Below are 20,677 nucleotides of genomic sequence, written 5' to 3'. Positions count from 1 at the left end.
AGAGACTCTTAATCTCACAAAACAAACTGAGGGTTGCCAGGGTCGCAGGGGGGTGGCAGAGGGCGGTAGGGAGAGGGGGATGGGGTTATGGACATTGGAGAAGGTATGTGCTGTGGTGAGTGCTGTGAAGTGTGTAAGCCTGGCGATTCACAGACCTGTATCCCTGGGGCTAATAATACATTGTATGTTTATAAAAAAATTTAAAAATTATTAAAAAAAATGGGGGGGTTAAAATACTAAACAAGTCAGGGAAAACTGATAATGGCAAATAAAGTTGATGCCAAAGACAGAAAGGAAAGATACCAAACACTATCCAAAGAGGAGTGTATAGCTTTTGTTTTGTTGTTGGTGCTTTTTGCTGATTTTCCTTTTTTTCTCCTCCTCCTCCTTCTCCTCCTTCTTGCCTTCCCTCTTTCTTGTTGCTGTACTTGCTTTTATTTTTAATGAGAACAATATGGACATATTTAAAGGCTAAGGAGTCGTATCTAGTAGGTAGACAGACTTCTAAATTCTAGATGATGTATTGCTGTAGACTGGCATCACCTATGTCCTTGAATTCCAGGGTACAGTTGAAACAAATCCCGACTATGAAATCTGGGTTTTGTGCTGCTTCACTGGCAAGTACTCTTCCCCAGGCGCTCGTATACAAGAACTTTATTTTGCTTATTATTCCAGGCCTGGTTTGATTCACTTTAATTTTAATAAAGAGAAAGATTCACAATTTTATTGCTAGTTTAATGCACTTCACTGGTGCATGTTGTTTTCTTCTAATCACTGTTTAAGAAAGATACCTGAGATGGCCTGATGCCTGTCAAGGCAGTCAGACAGCAAATACAGAGTGCTGTGCTTTCCTGATAGTATAGCTCGAAAAAGATTATATAATAGTATATATTACATAGTATATATAGTTATTATATATTTTATATATAATATATATAGTATTATATAAGTTAATAGTAACATATAATTATAAGTAATAATTGCTATAGGAGAGAAGATCCCTTCATCAGAATTCACCATTTCATTTTTCATAAAATGGAGTAAAGTTTGGGTCTTTGACTTTAGCCTGGAAAGCGTACTTATAAACTATAGGTACTGTATGCCTAAATTCAGGCACCATATAGCTACATTAGAGCCGCTACAAACTAGCAGAATCTTGGTTTTACTAATGTTATAATCCAGGATTTCTGCACCAAGTTTGGGGGTTCGGATATGGAACCCTGAAACCCAAAGAGCCTAAAGTACCACCTTCTGGAGGCCCGAGATGCTACTAATTGCAAAGAAGTAGAAGGTCAACCTTCATAATATTTCCACCTGAAATGTGCTAGGGATAGTGCTGGTATCTCCATTCAGGCATGAGACCCTTAGCCAAGAGGTTAGGGTATGGGTTTTCCCATACAGCTTCCATTTAATAGCTAAATTAGGGAGGTTGAGTAACATGTGAAGATGACTATCAACAAAATGAAAACGTGGTACTCACAGTGGCAGGGGGACTGGTTAAGCACAATAGAGGACAGAATCAACAACTCTCTAGTCTTAGAATTTTGGATAATTGCTATTATTGCTTCTTAGCCACAAAGATCAAGTCAAAATATGTTGAACTGGGGAGGAAGTGACCCCCTCCTCCTGACTCTGCACCTGTTCCTCTTAGCATGCTGGCCGCGTAACTTCAGAATCCTAAACTTGGGCTAATGACCTTCTAATGTGGCTGGGAATCTGTAAGAATGTGTTCTTGAAAGTCAGTTCCGTCAGCTGAAAGCGAACTTTTAAAACTTGAAGAGATCTTTGGCAGCAGCTGAATGAACATCTGTAGTTTTAAATCATGGGCAATGTAAGATAAAAGAGAAATACACTGACTCCTACAGCCTCAAGGGTTATGTTGGAATTTATATTGTTTATTAACTTTACAAAGTATAGAAGAGTAAAGAGGGTCAGAATAGACGGGGTTGTAATTAATATCACCATTCATATGTGCTTTTTTTTTTTTAATTCACTGTCATCAGGTTAATAATTTTTGAGGTAATGAGAAATTGTTTGGAAATTAGGGATGGTCATGCATATCAGTGGCCAGGAATGGATTCTAATAGACTGCTGACTGGCTTGCTGCACTGAACATCATATTGGCTTGATGATGCATTAAGAAAGGAAAGGTTGAGGGACATCTAGATGGCAGTTGGTTGGGCATGTGATTCTTGGTTTCTGCCTCAAGTCATGATCTCACGGGTCCTGGGATCAAGCCCTCCGCTGGACTCCCCATTCAGCAAGGAGTCTGCTCAATATTATATCTCTCTCTCCTCCTCTGCCCCTGCCACTCATGCCCTATCTCTCTCTAAAATAAATAAATAAATAAAATCTTAAAAGAAATGTTGCAATATATGTTTATGATGCAACAATTTACATATGTTGCAATACAAGGAACCTCTGAGCATTGATGGACTTGCTTTACAGAAACTGTTATAAAAAGCAGAGTCAGGGGCGCTTGGGTGGCTCAGTGGGTTAAAGCCTCTGCGTTTGGCTCAGGTAATGATCCCAGGCTCCTGGGATTGAGTCCCGCATCGGATTGAGTCCCGCATTGAGTCCCGCATGAGTCAATCCTGGGATTGACTCCCTGCTCAGCAGGGAGCCTTCCTTTCTCTCTTTTCCCTCCTCTCTGCCTACTTGTGATCTCTGCCAAATAAATAAATAAAATCTTAAAAAAAAAAAAAAAACACAGAGCACAGATCTGCACCCTTTTAATCACATGCCTTCCTAGATCACCAACCTTCAGGCACACCTCTAGGAAGAACAGTTGGAGTCACACGGTCAGCCTCACACACAGCAAGTCTTCATTTTTATTCTTGATCGCCCTTACCCTGCTGCTTTGCTTGTTTGGCCAGTAAACCTAAGAAATAGTAACACTAGCTGAATCTGAGCTTAATAATATTTGAAGGTAACATAGGTCAAGGTGGAAGCAATGACTTACGTATGGGTGTTCTTAGTGACCAAAGCAGCAAACAACATCAGTTATCGAACGTCACAGATACTGCACAGAGCAAGAGTAATGAGATTTTTTTTATCTCTTGACATTTTTGTATGGTAATATCTTTTGTAAGATACAAAAAGGTCTAACAAAATCAGATGACTTTTTCAGTGGTACCAGTTTTCTCGAAGTAGATAAAAATCCAAAGGTGGCTGACCTAAAAGGAATTGCATTGCATTTCATTCTGAAGAAAAATGCCATAAAAGAAATATCAGCAATTACTGATTCTTGAGTCGATGATATTTGAGATGTTGCTGCTGGAATTTTCTTCTGCTCCAAGCCAGAAAACTAGCTTAACAATTGTAACTTTACCTGGCCTCACCAATGTTCCATAATAATGACCTTCTTATTTTTTTTACCAGGTGATAAACAAATTTGTATGATTTTTTTATGATAGGGACTTTGATGGGAAATCCACATTTTCAAATCAGATTTTTTTTTTCCCTTGAATAGTAGCTCCACACTAACCCAAAGTGTTTTGGGAATGGGCAAAGCAAAAGTGCCCTTTAGTTCTAATACCATTATGTTTACATTGGCAAGAACTTGCCACAGTGAAAAAAAAATATTGGAATCTTTATATTCTATCACATTTAGTATTGAATGGAAAACCAATTGACGTAAATGTTTTATCATGTTTTCCTGTACACTTTTATCTTATTCTAAATTCATTGCTAAAATAGAGGTATAAAATTATAATGGCAGAATTTATCATTATTTACTTCTTCATAGGTTTTTAATCTGTTTTTTATTTAAAAAGGGCTTTATAGAGGTATAATTGACATACACATAGCACATACACAAAGGATAAAATTTGATATGGTTGATGTATATATAAAACCCAAAACCATCACCAGAATCAAGAAAATGAACTTGTCTGTCACCCCCAAACATTTCCTTATTTCCCCTGTAATTCCTGGCCCTTCTCTGCTGATCTGCTTTCTGTCACTGAAGATTAATTTTCCTATTCTAAATTTTTTTTTTGAAGTCCAAAATGAACAATGTATACCCTGTCTGACTTCTTTCACTCAGGTAAGTATTTTGAGATTCATCCATTTTTGCATATGCATCAATAGTTCATCCTTTTTAATGCAAAGAACTATTCCATTGTAGGGGTGAACCATGCATTGTAGTATTGCGTTTTTCTCACGAGAAATTGTGGTTGTGCTTGTATCTGTTTCTTTTTACATAACATATCTTTTTTGTTTGTTTCATTGGTTTTAATGTTTTATCATGCGTTTTAGGCAATTTGATTATGGTGTGCCTTGGAATAGCTCTCTTCACATGTTTCTTTTCTTGATGTTTATTGAGTTTCTTGGATTTGTGAGTTATTAGTTTCCATCGAATTGGAAAATTGTCATCATTGTTTCTTCAAAAAAATTTTTTACTGCCTCTTTCCTTTTCTTCTTCAGGGACTCCGTTACATTTATATAAAGCAAGTTAAGTTTTAACATTTTAATGCATATATCTCTATAGTAAATTATTCAGTATGAAATCACATGAGTACTGTCTGTTCAATTAGTATTATACCATCCTACATGCATTTAAAATAAATTTTGATTTAATATGTTTGAAAAATCAACTTTCAAAACTACAGGCTTAAAACATGTTTATTTGATTTTCCATTAAATCTAATAACATTGATCTCATAAAATTCTTTTTTAACATATGATTGAAAATCCACTTATTTAGTGCATCAGAATTTTACATCTTAAATATAAACTCTGGGATTATGACATTTTTTGGTCAGTTTTTCCATACTGTTCAAAAATATTAAAATGACAATGAAATATTTTTGTGTTCACAATTTTAAATATGGTATTTTATGTTTGGAATGTTGCCCACTAATAATATAGAAGTGGCCGACATTAGAAGATACCTAAATGGACATTATTTTGACCTTTTACCCTCTGAAATTGGAGGAGGTATGTGGCCATAGTGACAAAGTTATACGAAAATGTTCCATTGACACCTTTTGGTAAGATAAAAAGGTAACAGGATGGAAATGTTTTAGGCATACAGATCACATAGAGATATACTAGGATATATTATAAGAGCTTTTAAATATATTTTTCATCCCTTGAACCTGAGTTTATAGGATTTTATATAAGAATTGGTAGTAGACTGTATAAACTGGAAGACCTAAACTCAATTTCCAAAGCCCTCTAACTTTAAAAAATATGGTTTTTCAGGGGCGCCTGGGTGGCTCAGTGGGTTAAAACCTCTGCCTTCGGCTCTGGTCATGATCCCAGGGTCCTGGGATCCAGCTCCGCATTGGGCCCTCTCCTCTGCAGGAAGCCTGCTTCCTCCTCTCTCTGCCTGCCTCTCTGCCTACTTGCGATCTCTGTCTGTCCACTAAATAAATAAATAAATAAATTTTAAAAATATGGTTTTTCATCCTTGAAACCAGAAGTTGCCAAAAGAGAAAATGAAACTTAAAGGCTCATCTCTGCCAGTGCCACCTTTCTCCTTATTCCTTCTTTCTGATTGGAAGGGGCTATCCCGGCATAAAAGTGAGCAGCCATTACTAAGCATGCTAAGGAAGAAAGATAGAAGGAGTTTCTTTCTGAAGGTGTTATTAAGCCTCTACAACAGCCATTCCTGGTACTTTTTGGTGCATGAGTTAAATAGATTCCTGTGAAACCTAGTACAAGGTTTTCTTTTACTTGGGGCCAAACACATTCCTAGCTGATAACAGGAACAGGAAGATTGTTTTTTTTTTTTTTTTTAAAGATTTTATTTATTTATTTGACAGAGAGAGCGAGCACAGACAGACAGAGTGACAGGCAGAGGCAGAGGGAGAAGCAGGCTCCCCGCCGAGCAAGGAGCCCGATGCGGGACTCGATCCCAGGAGGCTGGGATCATGACCTGAGCCGAAGGCAGCCGCCCATCCGACTGAGCCACCCAGGCGTCCCGGAACAGGAAGATTGTTAATGTTAGCTTTTGCCTTGGCTTTTAGCTTGGATTAGATTTCCTGAAAGCTTCTATATCTGCTTGAGGATAGCAACAGGTGCTTGGTGAACTTGACTCTGGTCTGGCCTCCGGTATGGGGCCTTGAGTGCACATTTCGTTTTGTCCCTCTTCAGCAACTCAAAAGAACTGTGTGAGGTTCTGTATTTGATGTTGTCTTATAATGAAGCAGGACATGGTGCACACTTATGTGTACATTATACACAAAGGAACATTACTCTGTATTGAAGTAAGTTCCGGTTTTTCATATGCATTATGTGTGCTGTACATGTAATCATTTAAAGGTATGTCACTGTCACTCTTCACCAATGAAGCCAGGTGTGATTTCCAGCTCTGGAGAGACAAGATCCTCGTATTACAACAATCTAAGTTCTTGGATGGCAAGATTTAAACCTTTTTCATGTTGATTATTTCAGCTGCTTCTGGCTTATAAATGACAACCAAGTGATTGATAAGCAGTCTCTGCCATCAGTCTGCTCTCAATATGATAGCTTAGAGTTGCTTTTTGTGGAGCCCTGTGTTTCTTTCCTGGAGGCTGGAATGGCTCCCCAGACCTATAGGGCTCAAGAAATCTAAGCCTTTCTTAAACATTGCTATTTTAAAAACCTGGTTCACATGCTAAATTTCTTTGGAACAGTTTAGAGAAAAAAATGGTATTTCATAATAAAAAAAAACTTAAAAAGTTTTTTTAAAAAATTGATAACATTGAGCATGCAGGATAATGTGCCTAGAAGGATACTGAAGACCCTCCATTAACTTGCTTCCCTTTCCAGCATCACTTCATCATGCTGTGTTGTACTTGTATGCTCTAAAAGCAGCCTTATACTTTTCTGAATTTTATGATACAGAGATTTAAATAGTCTCAGTTTTAGATTAAGGCAGTGGTCTATCCCTCAGTCTCTCCCTTAGTCCATTCCTTGTAACCCTCAAAGTGATGTGTTAGTTTCATTTTACATACATCTACCTTCCTTCTTCCTACTTATTTTGCAGGCTATCTCCCCATGAAACTTAGAATTCATGATTCCACTTACTATGCAAACTTTTGCTGAGCCTAAGTTATTCTAGGTACTGAGGATACAAGTAGATATCTTTAACAAGTTCATCCTCTAATGCAGAAACAACACAGAGAATCTGTTAAACCATAAATTCTGAGTGATTGGGTTCAACAATTTATAGATACATTTTAAAACCTTCCCAAGAATGCTGATTTTTCACAAGGTTTTAAAAATCACAAGTAGACTACATCAGAATCCCTAAGTAACTTTACAGAATGCTTCTTGTAGACAAATAGAATCCCTGCCATATTTTATTGCTTTGGTCCTCACCCCATCCCCACCACCATCTTTTAGAATGTGAAAGAGTATTACATAGCCTTTCTACTCAAAATCCACATTTTCCCATGAGAAAGTCAATGAACAGAGAGAGTGGTTTGGCCAAGATGGTCACACCGGCACTGTTATTACATGATTGGTTCTTCTAAGCTCTGGGGTAATCCTCCCTTATACAAAAGAAAAAGAACATTCTTTTGTAAAATGTTTCCCACTATACAAAAACACCCTAATGGAAACCACCAACGTCTTCAGTGGTTCTCTACATTTTTTTTCACACGGAGCCTTTTATTTTATGGGCAATGTCTGGAGACACATGGTTATCACACTGCTATGGTATTTTATTTTCAAAACCACATTCCGGCTTCATTAATTTTCCCTAACACACCAGCTACTCAAGGATACATTTCAAAATATGATTTTGAGATGGGCTCATCCTCTGGAACAGCTGTCAGAATTCTTCTCAAAAGTTTAAGGGCCAAGAGCAAATCCTAAGGAGCCATTAAGAGCATTCTGGTGATAGGTCTATTTATGGCATTGGTTGTGGTGACGGTTTCCTGGGTGATGGTTTCATACTTCTCTCTGGACTCATCAAGACATATACATTAAATACATACAACTTTCTGTATGTCACTCATAACTCAGTGAAGTTTTTTCTTTAAGGAATAAAATTTAACCAGCTCATAGACCTCTTTATGCCCTATGAGCTAGTGACTTTATACTTTGTACCAGGGCACAGATTTTCAATAAGTATACTTAATAATCACACTATTATTTATAAAACTTATGAGGGAGATATAAAAATGAAAGCTTTTAAAAAATTAATATTCCTATCTGTCTTCTAATTGCCCAAGTTGTAACAGCATCAACCACCAAAGTCTGGGGAATGCTTTTTGATTTACACACTATGTTTATATAGTCTCTCATTTGACTGCAACAGCACTTTATACAGGGAGAAAATATGTTCAGAGGAAAAAGTGACTTGCCCGAGGACACACGGCTTATACGTTCTCAACCAGTGATTACATCTAAGATTCTTGGTTGGCAACTTCAGGGTCTCATGTACATTATTGGACTCCTGAGGAAATCACACTGCAGTTTCACATTTGAATGTAATAGTGATTGGTATTCTTAGATAGATCTGCTGCTTTTTCTCCCAACTCTACAAGTGGGTGATAAAACTTTGTTTCCTAAAATATGGAATTCATTTTAAACTACTAACGTCACATAAAACTACTGAATGAATAGGGAAACTAATCATTACATGCTGATAGATTTGTTGTTATTGCCGAAAGAGGAGTGCTGGCATATATTTGTAATAATTTCAAGCATATTAATTTTGCAGTCATGTTAAATTATTACTAAAGATATATGGGCATCAAATCATATTTTATTGATTTCCACATTTCCATACAGATAAGGGTGTGGTGGCATTAATTGGCTTTCTTCTGCAGATAATACACCAACTCACTTAGGAACATCTGTGCATTTCTAATATCTAGTCATATCATAACAAAACTATTTTATAGCAACCACAGTTTTATTTGAATTCAAGATAGCATTCTCACTGCAAAATAGCACAGAAAAGAGTAAAAAGAGATGGCCCTTGTTTACAGGAAATAATATATATACTTCATTGTCTTGTAGTGAGTGTGTATATATAAATATATATAATACAATGTATATTTTAATTATAAATATATCAATGTACTATTTATAAATACATATACATAAAATACACACAGATGAATTCATTTGTATAATAAGTCATATGCAAATATATGTGTTGATTTTTAAAATTAACATATACTGTATTATTTGTTTCAGGGGTACAATTCTGTGATTCACCAGTCTTACATAATTCATAACACTCACCAGAGCACATGCCCTCTGTATGTGTTGATTCTAAAGAAAATTGAGGGAACGTTGAGGGTGACTCCAGGCAAGCCATAGCCTCTAGATCGTTCAGTGTGGCACCTCAGAAAACATTTTTTTTCCTTACCGAAGTTTAAGTTATATGTTCACATTCTGTTTGTTGCTGATTTCTAGCTGGGTAATAAGAAACCATCTTAAGTTTTTGAATCTGAGTTTCTTCAATTAGAAAATCAGAAATGTATATTAGATCCGAAGTGTTTAGCCTATCTGCTTCTCTCTGTCTCTCAATGATAAGCTACCTACCTTGTGACGTGGGATCTTTTCAAGATGAAGTCTTACATGTACCCCAAATTGTTTCACTGGCTCGGTGTTCCTTTGTCTTTCCAAAGATCCATAAGTATCCTGTATTCTCTTCCAGGCTCTCTGTGTTTCCCAAGTCCCTTCTTCAGAGTATATCTGTATACACACTTTCGTATGAAATATAATTTTAAAAAATAACTGAACCAGATGATCTCTCAGTATTTCTTGAACACTTAACGACAGAATAAAATGAAGGGACCCTCAAAATGAACATATATTTGGTTCTTCCTTCCTCCCTCTGTCTCTCTGAAATGCCCTGGAGTTCAACATAGTAGAAGATTTGAGATAAATTCTGACTTAGTTTATAAATGGGTAACCAATGCAATTCTTCTAATAAATTTATTATTTCTATAAATCTGTAACTTCTTGCATCAATGCCATCCTGTTAAAAACCCTCATTCAAATATCCTTAATTACCTCAGTATATGTGGATTTGTACTTTTTTTCTAAATTAATTATTCCTTCATATACATGCAATCACATAAAATTCAAATCAATTTATAATCTTTCATATAAATCTTAATATGAGTTTGTAATTCTCTATTATGTATCTGTTGCACTTTTGATTGCAGTTTCCTTATATTCATAAGTTTAATTGAGGAGAACTGATATTTTCATTTATAAGATTATAGCATATTTTACATTAATTATATCTTCTTTGATGTTCTTCACTAAAATTTTATGATTTCCATGAGATACTTACATATTTCTTGTTGAATGTTTTCCTAATTATATTTTAATATATAGGTTTTTAAAATTATTTTTGTAATGGAATGCTTTTTTCATCACATATATTTTATGTTAACTTAAATGTATTATTTTATTGACATAATTGACATACAGTGTTATTAATTTCAGGTATATAATATAATGGTTCAATAATTCTATACATGACTCGATGCTCATCTCGAGAAGTGTATTCTTTTTTTTTTTTTGAAGATTTATTTATTTATTTATTTGAGAGAGAGACAGTGAGAGAGAGCATGAGCGAGGAGAAGGTCAGAGGGAGAAGCAGACTCCCCACAGAGCTGGGAGCCCGATGCGGGACTTCCTGGGACTCCAGGACCATGACCTGAGCCAAAGGCAGTCATCCAACCAACTGAGCCACCCAGGCATCCCAACAATAAGTGTATTCTTGATACTCATTATCTCTTTCATCCATTCCCTAACCCACCTTTCCTTTGACAATCACCAGTTTGTTCTCTGTATTTAGGAATCAGACTCTTGTCCCTTTTTTACTTTGTTTATTCATTTGTTTATTTACTTTGTTTATTTCATTTGTTTGTTTATAAGTGAAATCATATGGTATTTTTCTTTCCCTGTCTGTCTTATTTCACTTAACCATTTAACCCTGCAAGTCCACCCATGTTGTTGCAAGTGGCAAGATCTCATTCTATTTTACAGCCAAGTAATATTCCATTATGTATATATGCCACATCTTCTTTATTCATCATCTATTGATGGACACTTGTGTCGCTTCCATATCTTGGCTATTGTAAATAATGCTGCAGTAAACATAGGGGTTCATATATCTTTTTGAATTCGTGTTTTTATTTTCCTTGGGTAAATGCCCAGTAGTAAAATTAGTGGATCATAGGGTAGTTCTATTTTTAACATTTTGAGGAAACTCCATACTCTTTTCCACAATGGCTGCACCTCTTTGCATTCTACCAACAGTGCACAAGGGTGTCTTTTTCTCCACATCTTCACCAACACTTGCTGTTTTCTGTCTTTTTTATTTTAGCCATTTGACAGGTGTGAGGTGATATGTCCTTGTGGTTTTAATTTGCATTTCCCTAATGATGAGTGACATTGAGCATTCTTTCATAGGTCTTTTGGCCATTTCTGTCTTCTTTATAAAAACTGTCTGTTCAGATCCTCTGCCCATTTTAATAGGGTTATTTGTGGAGTTTTTAAGTTTTTTATATGTTTGGGATATTGATCCCTTATTGAACATATAATCTCTCCCATTCGGTAGGTTGCCCTATCATTTTGTTGATAGTTTCCTTCATTGTGCAAAAGCTTTTTATTTAAATCACTGATAAATGCTTTTTTAAGATGTTAAACTTAAAACTGTAAACTTTCACTGGTTTTAAATACATTTCTAATTCCTTTCTTGGTATCCAATCATATCCCTCACTAAAAGTGATAGGTTTAGCTCTCCTTTCAAATACTTACACATGCTGGAATATAAAATAGCACTTCTGACAAAAGACAATTTCTTATAAAGTTAAAACTGTACCTACCATTTGACCTAGTAATACCATTTCTAAGTATTAATGAGAAGTAAAAACATGTCCACAAAAAGAGTTTTGCCCGAATTTTCATAGCAGCTTTATTCACAATAGCTAAAATTAGGTGCAACCCAAGTGTCTGTCAACAGAAAATGGATAGATGAATGTGGTTAATTCTACAATGGAATTAAGTGCAGCAACACAAAAAAAAGAACTACAATATAGATTGATTTCATAGACAAGTTGAATAAAAAAACATTTTGTTCTAATGATGGCTTTGTATGCTGAATATTTATCTATATTTTTAAGATTTTTTTAAATTTTTTTTTTAAAGAATTTATTTATCTATTTGACAGAGAGAGATCACAAGTAGGCAGAGAGGCAGGCAGAGAGAGAAAGGAGGAAGCAGGCTCCCCGCTGAGCAGAGAGCCCGATGCGGGACGCGATCCCAGGACCCTGGGATCATGACCTGAGCCGAAGGCAGTGGCTTAACCCACTGAGCCACCCAGGTGCCCCTATTTTTAAGATATTTTATGTATTTGTCAGAGAGAGTGAGTGAGAAAGAGTATAAGCAGGGGGAGTAACAGGCAGATTGAGAGGGAGAAGCAGGCTCCCTGCTAAGCAGGGAGCTCAGTATGGGACTCAATTCCAGGACCCTGGGATTATAAGCTGAGCCAAAGGCAAACACTTAACAGACTGAGCCATCTGGGCACCCCAGGATTGCCATACTCTTGATTTGGTATTTACCTGGAACCCATTTCTTAATGTTTGCATGCTATGTTTGGTCTTTGTCCTTCAGCTGCCTTTCTTTCTTTCTTTCTTTCTTTCTTTCTTTCTTTCTTTCTTTCTTTCTTTCTTCCTTTCTTTCTTTCAACTAGTGATATTGAGCATCTTTTATTTTTTTTAACATTCACAACAGAAGTTTATGACATATCAAGCATTTTAATGTCCATAATTAAAAAGACAAATACAATCTATAAATATAAACTAAAGTCTTGGAAAGTCTATTTCATACAAATGGCAAAAATATACTAAAAATTAAGATAGAAGTATCACATTAGGTATATCAAATTGTCAAATGTAAATAATAATGGCAATACCCATTTTAAGGTTTGGGCTTCTGCAAAATTCCTTTTTTTTAAAAATTTTTATTTTATGTTAGTCACCATACAGTACATAATTAGTTTTTGATGTAGTGTTCCATGATTCAATATTTGTGTATAACACCCAGTGCTCCATGCAATACGTGCCCTCCTTAATACCCATTACCTGGCTAACCCAACCCCTAGCCCCTTCCCCTCCAAAATCCTCAGTTTGTTTCCCAGAGTCCATAGTTTCTCATGGTTCATCTCCCCCTTCGTTTTTCCCATACTTCTCCTAATATTCTCCATGCTATTCTTTATGTTCCACAAATAAGTGAAATCATATAATAATTGACTTTCTCTGCTTGACTTATTTCACTTAGCATAATCTCCTCCAGTTTCATCCATGTTGATGCAAAAGTTGGATATTCATCCTTTCTGATGGCTGAGTAATATTCCATTGTGTATATGGACCACACCGTCTTTATCCATTCATCTAATGAAGGACATCTCAGCTCCTTCCACAGTTGGCTATTGTGGACATGGCTGCTATTGGGGTACATGTGGCCCTTCTTTTCACTACATCTGTATCTTTGGGGTGAATACCCAATAGTGCAATTGCTGTGTCATAGGGTAGCTCTGTGTTTAACTTTCAAATGACTTACCTTTCATTTGGCAAAAAACTCTGACTTTGAAATTTAACTTTATTTTCCTTCTAAATTATTTTGTAAACCAGGCAGTCCTATTCCAAGCTCATCACTTTCTTGTATGACTGAAACAAATGCAACTAGCAAGAATCAGTTCACACTTCACACTTCCAACATTCTCTTTCAAAATCTTATTATCCAATTCCACCAGTTTCAGGGTGGGGGGAATGTTCTGTTTAAGGTTATTTTAGGCAATACTTTTAACAAGTATTTCACAACTATATGAGTCACTATTTTGCAGCCTTCTAGTTTCTCATAAGTGGTGCAACTGTGCAAGCATGTTTTAAGCCTCTACTCATGTCATGTGTGCTAACATCCTGTTGGCCAAAGCAAGTCACATGGCTAGTTCCTAAGTCAACATGTTAGAAAGTATAACCTTCCCATGTAGATGGTGATCGTGGTAAGTGAATGCTTCCTGAACACTGATCTTTAATTACCGTACAGCTCAACTAGAATTATGATACATTTAAAAAATAGCCTATCTATAGAAAAAGGGAATTGGAATATTTGAAAATCATCCTTTGGATTTTCAAGTAGGCATTTATTTCATTTGTGCCACAGAAATATTTTTTATTACATCGTGGACACACACTCTTTTTTGAAAGGATATTCACAACCAAAGGGAGTGGTTGAAGTCTCTTATTATTTCTATCACCTTTTTACAGAAAATTTGTAACCACTTCCCACTACACATAATGCATACAGACTATAAAGAAAACGTTTTTATCTGTAGAAGTTTATTAATTTTCAATCCCCTTGATATTTTCTGGCATCTTGCACAGAAAAAAAGGAAATAAGTTCTATTAAGAGAGATAGGGTTGCGCACATGGACATAATCCTAATGGTTTTGATGCAGGCAGGCTGAGTTCAAGAACCCAGGAGAAGGTCCCCCAAGACGAGCTAAGAAGGTCTTTGGCTTCACACAGGTTGGAAATCAAACATGAACCAAAGAAAGTAGAAATGGTTTATTGAATAATGTAAGTGACAGGTAGGGAATAGCAGACAGAGTGTCTGGAAAACTCAGAAAGGAAAGGAAAAGAAAATGAGTCTTATCATTGCTTGGGATTAGGGGTTTATATTGGAAAGGGGCCTAGGGCATGTATTCCCTCTGGAATCCATGGTAGGGTCCAATCAGAGGAAAGAGTCAGGTGAACAACAACTGTTATTCTGTAAATTACAAAAGGTCAGGGTATGGCTGCCAGCATCAGCTGAGGTTTGCTTAAAGCTAAAGTTCTGGAACATGTTTGGTATCTAGCTCTTCTTAGGTGTTATCAGATGTTTAGAGGCTAGGACAGAACGCAGAGAGTGATTCACTTTCTTGCCTCCCCCTTTGCAGCAGGACCATAGCTTCTTTGGCTTATTCAGAGGTAAAATACAGAACATGAGTAATGGGACCTAGCGGAAAAACAGCAGAGATAGAGCCTTTCAGAGTCCCTTTACTACTTCAGTTTAACCATTTTATAGCAAGAGAATTTCTGGGAAGTACACTTTATAGAAATAATTTACCTTACTAAAAAAAAAAAAAAAAAAAAATCAATTTGGGGAATTCAAAAAAACTGTCCAAAGATGGCAGATGTTTTTGCTTTCGGCTTTGCTTTTATTTTTTTTTTTTTTTAATGAATTATGATTGTCACCATTTGAGGGATTTGTGGACTGGTCAAGGAAGAAGCTATGACCATGACAGGCACTAGCACACCAAGCTTTATCCGGCCCTGCGTTTACAGGGTTCCACATGAGGGATGTTGGCTGGTTGGTTTGTCCAAATGCTTGGTGTCTGCTACTCAGAAGGAGAGGAAGATAGAACTCCCAGGGGAGGGGAGAACCTGAGAGTGGGTGCAGGGATAATGTTGCTTAGTTCCCTGGTGGGAGTCTTTGGGTCAGAGATCTCTGAAAGACAGCAGCAGCTTGGGACTTAAAACTGCAAAGCACCATTAGATGAGTAGGTAACAGATTTGGGTGAGGTATCATGGGGCATTCAGAGCATAAAAGCTCTAAATGACTAAACATATGCTTGTTCGGGTTATTTTTAAAATAATTAGATGTGCAAAACTTCGAATCTGGTGCTGACAGGCTTTTGAGCTAAAGGGTCTCAGTCTGCTGTGAAGAAATAAACAAGTTAGGAGCCAATACACAGAGGCCATTTTTTGCTTGTTTTTATAATGATGATGCAGTGGAAAGAAATAGGTTAGGATAATGGAACCTTGGCTAATTTGAGCTCTGATACAAAGTTTTAAGGGATTTTTCATTAAATATGTCCCTGAGTATCTCTGAACCTGATTTTCCTCTTCTCTGAAATAAAGAGGTTAGATTAGACGAGGGTTCCACAGACTATGGCTTGCTGGCCAGATGTGGCCGGCCACCAAGTTTCATAAATATTGTAATGGGGCACAGCCACATTCATTTGTGTATGTGTTGCCTGTGTGTGTATGGCTGCTTTCCTCCTGCAAAAGCAGACTTGAGTAGTTGTGAACAAGACCATATGGTCCACAAACTTAAAATATTTACTACTTGGCCCTTTATAGAAATGTTTGCAGACCTCTGAACTAAGCTATCCCATAGGCTTCCTTCTGCTTAAACCTTCTTTGATTAAAAAAGAAAAAAATTAAAAGCCAAGCTCTTAAACTCTTGATCAGAATTCCTGCTTCCTTTTTTTTTTTTTAACTTATCTTTTGCACTTATCAATGTTGCACTTGTGTGGTCTCTGTGTATGTATGTTTGCTTCATACCGAACCTCACAACTATCTTTTCTCTTACCGCTAAAATGATGTTGCCAGTCTTCCTGAATTAATCAGTAACTTGCATTTTCATAGCTAAACAGACATGGAAATGGATGAAAAAGAGCGCAGGAAAATGAAATACAACATTTAATTGAAATAACAGGACTCTCTTATGTTGAAAAAAAAAAAAAATGGGATTATCTAATTGGATTTCAGCCAGTGGCATACATCCCGTCTCTGTCTTCCTGAGAGTGGCCCCAGTCATTCCATCTCAACAATGGTTCAAGTCTACATTTTCACATCTATGACAAAGGAGGAATATTGGTCAGAAGCAACCCATTCATTTTAGTCACTTAGCTTTCTTTGGCAAACATTGTCCTTAATTATTAATTCAGGATTTCAACTAGCAATCACTAGTTATTACAAGAAGCTTCAAATTGCCAGATGTCAAACCGAAACCTCTGAGAAATCATTAAATCTTCCTTCTATGATAAAAGTCAAGATTGTTTTTGCTATATGATGAATAAAATTTTATATAGATCTTGATTATGTTGCCAGCCCAAGAATAGTAAAACACATTATATAACTGTGCATCATATATATTTTTAAAATAATTTAAGCATAATAAGAACACGCATTTTAAAAAAGGGTATGTGTTCTTCTCTAGAATGTTTTTATCATATATATCCGAAGTTAATTCCTTCATGAAGACCCTCTTGAATGTGACTGGAATCACAATTTATTTAAATGCAAGTTCTACTATGCAAACCGTGGTAAGGGTCTAACAGAGGCAGCAAAAAGATAATGGCCCAGAAGTTTCATTGACTTTCAAATAGAAAATGCAAATGGGAATTGAAATTTTTCAAATACACTTTCTGTTTACATTAAAAGTACAGTATGTTATCTGACTGGGTTTTTTAAATTTCAATACATATTCTGTTTGCTGTCTGTGCAAATTCATCATGGTCCACATGTAGATCTCCCTGATACATGCTGAACCTTTACAGTGTCCCAGGCACTGCGGCTCACGCTTTTGCAATTTTTTCCTTATTTAGTACTGATGACAGCCCTGTGAAGTAGGTTCTTTTTGTTGTTCTTACTGTTTGATTTTGTTCTTTGTTTCCATCGAATAGTTGAGGATACTGAGTCTCGAAAAGGTAAAGTGTACACTAAAAACACAAAACAAAAAAGCAGAAGAGCCAGGTTTCAAATCAAAGTGCTCTGGCATTAGTCCAAATAGAATAGACAAAAAACAATTTGTATTTCACCAACCTAAGCCCAGGCTGATTCTGGTCTGGTGTACTGACACCTACATGGCTAATAAGATGGGTGAAATGCTGGCTTAAAAAGTGACAAATTGGGGTGCCTGGGTGGCTCAGTGGGTTAAAGCCTCTGCCTTCAGCTCAGGTCATGATCCCGGTGTCTTGGGATCGAGCCCCACATCGGGCTCTCTGCTCGCCAGGGAGCCTGCTTCCTCCTCTCTCTCTGCCTGCCTCTCTGCCTACTTCTGATCTCTGTCTGCCAAATAAATAAATAAAATCTTAAAAAAAAAAAGTGACAAATCAAAATCCTTTATAGTGTTTTTTTTTGAGAACTTTCATGGCAAATAGCAAATGAGGCAAGAAAGATGTTGGGGTCCAGAGCCCACAGCCAAGAAAGAATTTTTGAGACGTCTTTGGTGCAAAAATGTGGTTTTATTAAAGCACTGGGGCAGGACCCCTGGGCAGAAATTGCTGCACTGGGGGCCTGAGGAGGGGCGAGTATATACTTTCAAGTTGGGATAGGATTAGACTAGCACAAGCCTCCAAGGTATTTTGGAAACAAGGTTTCCAGGACCTTGGGGAGACTAGCTATTGTTAGGCAAAGTTTAGTAAAAAAACCTCAGTCTTGAGACCTTTCAGATGTATATCAGCAGGACATATGCTTGGGGGGTAGAGATAAAGGAAGTTTCCGAAGGAATTTTTATGTGTTAAAGTAGATTTACAGGATCTTGGGGGTCAGGCTAAGATTGCCTTTTGCCCTTAACCAAGTATCAACTTCAAGGCAGCTGAGTTCCTAGAGGAAGGTCACTCACTCTGCCTGTTTCAAGGACTTGTCAGTGGACTATAAATAGAAAGGAAATTTAATTTTTCTTTTGCCTTTGTTTCCCACATCATCAAGCATCAACAAAAAACAATGGTCCAATGGAGACAGTAAAAGAAAAAAATACAAGCTTATAAGAAAATGCTAATTAATAGCAAAGGCAGACTGTGGTGGTGGTGGTGGTGGTTGCTTAAAACAAAAATTTTCCAATGTGCATTTCCTTTGTTCCCTGGCTGCTGCCAGCACTGCAGCCCCACATTTTTTCTCATACTCAGATTTCTGCAGTATTTAGGAGCTCCCCCCACGGAGCGCCTACTTGGAGGGCGTTGGATGAATGGTGATGCAGGGAGTGGCACCCCAAACCAGTGTGCCCAGTGATTAGCAGGAGCTGACGGGCCTCTAGGACAGACGGATCATGCTTCCTTGAGCACAGGAGACCAGCTGCCTTCCCGCCGCAGCTTTGGTTGACGCTGGGGAATCTTTCCAGCTCTTCTCCCAGACAGCAGGATTTTGACAAGGTTTTCAGTTCCTGCTGCTGAATAGCGCACATTCAATGCCTTGTCAGCTTGCAGCTGTGGTTAAAAGGACCCTTAGCCCACTTCCCTTTATGTAAAGCTGTTGGCAGGTAGTAAAGAGCTGTGTGGCACACCCGCATATGTGCTGAAATAGCTTGGGTTTTGAGGCACATCTCACATTCCAGAAGGCATGCGCTATCAAGCAAATGCCTGTCAGGTGAATAACTTACTCCCAGAGCATTCCATTACAGAAGCGAAGTTTTCTAATATCTAACCAGGAAGGGCTTACAAAGTTGTAACCAGTTAAATAGTGTGCTTAATATTTCCATGGCAAAAAACAAAACAAAAACAAAAAAAACCAAAACAAAACAAAAAAAAACCTTTTGAGAAAATTTCTATAGCTATACCCTGCTGGTGCCGACTCCCCTTCCTAACGAATAATTCTTTCTTGGATGGTATTATATTTTTCCTCGGCCAGAAATCCTCTCTCCTCCATTAACTGCCTACTCCATGATTTGCCATGTCACAAGTTTGTGGTAAGAGCTTCACAGACATTTTTCTAAAGCCTCCTTTGATACTCCAGGGGGTTTTGATACACTCATTGATACTGAACATCATTTGAACGTTTTCTGTATTAGGAAGTTTTTAGTACGTTAGTGATGAAGTTCTAGAACATAGGTGAGGTTCGGTGGGGTGAGGTCCGTAGCCAATGACCAAGAAAGAATTCTTGAGACATCTCTGGTGCAAAATGGTGGTTTAGTAAAGCACGGGGATGGGACCCGTGCACAGGAAGAGCTGCTGCCCCGGGTTGTGAGAGATGGCAGGGTAAGTATCCTGTGGTTGGGGGAAGGTGAGGGAAAGGGAGGTTTCAACGGAGCTTTCATATGCTAAAGAGGGCCTACAAGGTGCCGGGATAGGAGGACTTGAGGCTCCATCAAGGTTGTCTTTCCCTTTTAGCAAGCCATTAACATCAAGATCCTTGGGAGATTCCTAAAAAATGTCACATTTGTCCCACCCAGGCGTGGTGGGGGTGAGGGGGAGATTGTGAGGTGTCAGCCTTTTGCTTTGTCCTGAGCCAGCCTTCTGCTCCCTCATCATTACCCAAGCGAGAAGGCTGAGTTTCTTTTTCTAACTTCCTTCAGTGAGAATCACACGAGTGACCAAGGCTCTGCCCGTCAGAAAGAGACACGCGAGTGTGTGATTCAGGATAGAGTGATGGGAGGAAGAGGATGCTGGGCAGAATTTCCTGGGAAAGATACACAGTATGATGACGGGATATCTGTCAGAGCTTCCCAAGACCAGAGCTGACAGTGAGAGTGCTAAAGCTTGAGTCTGGGACACAGCTGCAACAAGGCTTCCACTAGAGTAGTCTGCCGTGTAATCTCGGGGTCAGGGTCTTCACTATAGTCCTCTAGTTCTGAATCTTTGGCCTTTGCAGAGACTCAGTGAACTGCCTCTATCTGTTAATATATATTTTTTCCAGGTGGGGGTGTAACATAGCTAGACTGTGTGCTCTTGCAAAACTGTCAGGAACCCAAAAACCAAACTTTCAAAACATGACCTTTCAGTCTGTTTTTGATAGCTCATGTGACTCACAGTGGAGAGGAGTGTAGTAGTAAAGGGTGTTCCCTTAGATGCCCACATTTTATTTAATCTGTTCCCTAGTCTCTTTCTCTTTACTTTATGTAACTGTTCACCAGGTATTGGTGTTATCTCTCTTATTGCCCCAAGACTGTAAGTAACTGAGTGCATGGTTATTGTATCTTTCATGTCTCTGTCAGTACCTTTCTT

This window comes from Mustela nigripes, chromosome 7 (genome assembly GCF_022355385.1).
Source record: "Mustela nigripes isolate SB6536 chromosome 7, MUSNIG.SB6536, whole genome shotgun sequence".
NCBI classification, from domain to species: Eukaryota; Metazoa; Chordata; class Mammalia; order Carnivora; family Mustelidae; genus Mustela; species Mustela nigripes.
The sequence above is the reverse complement of the archived record's forward strand: the minus strand, read 5'-3'. Positions refer to the sequence as shown.